Source organism: Cariama cristata, unplaced genomic scaffold (assembly GCF_000690535.1).
Source record: "Cariama cristata isolate BGI_N322 unplaced genomic scaffold, ASM69053v1 scaffold8384, whole genome shotgun sequence".
Taxonomy (NCBI): domain Eukaryota; kingdom Metazoa; phylum Chordata; class Aves; order Cariamiformes; family Cariamidae; genus Cariama; species Cariama cristata.
Genome location: NW_009613432.1, coordinates 1 through 244, shown reverse-complemented (window position 1 = coordinate 244; position 244 = coordinate 1).

Below are 244 nucleotides of genomic sequence, written 5' to 3'. Positions count from 1 at the left end.
CTCTCCAAAGGCTAAAACCGCCCCAGACTGCTGTCTCCAGCGGAATCCCAGGGGCTCTGCTGTCCTCCATTTTGTCGCAGTGAGGGGAAGCCCTGCTGGCGGGCGGCCGTGCGGCTTCCTCCTTCCTCCTCCTCCTCCTCCCGGAGCTTTTGTCTTTTGTTGCCCCTTCTTTCTCTTTCTCGGCCCTTATCTCCCCCTTCCAGCTGTGCGGCTTCCCCTCCCCTTCCTTCCTCAGGGGCAGGGA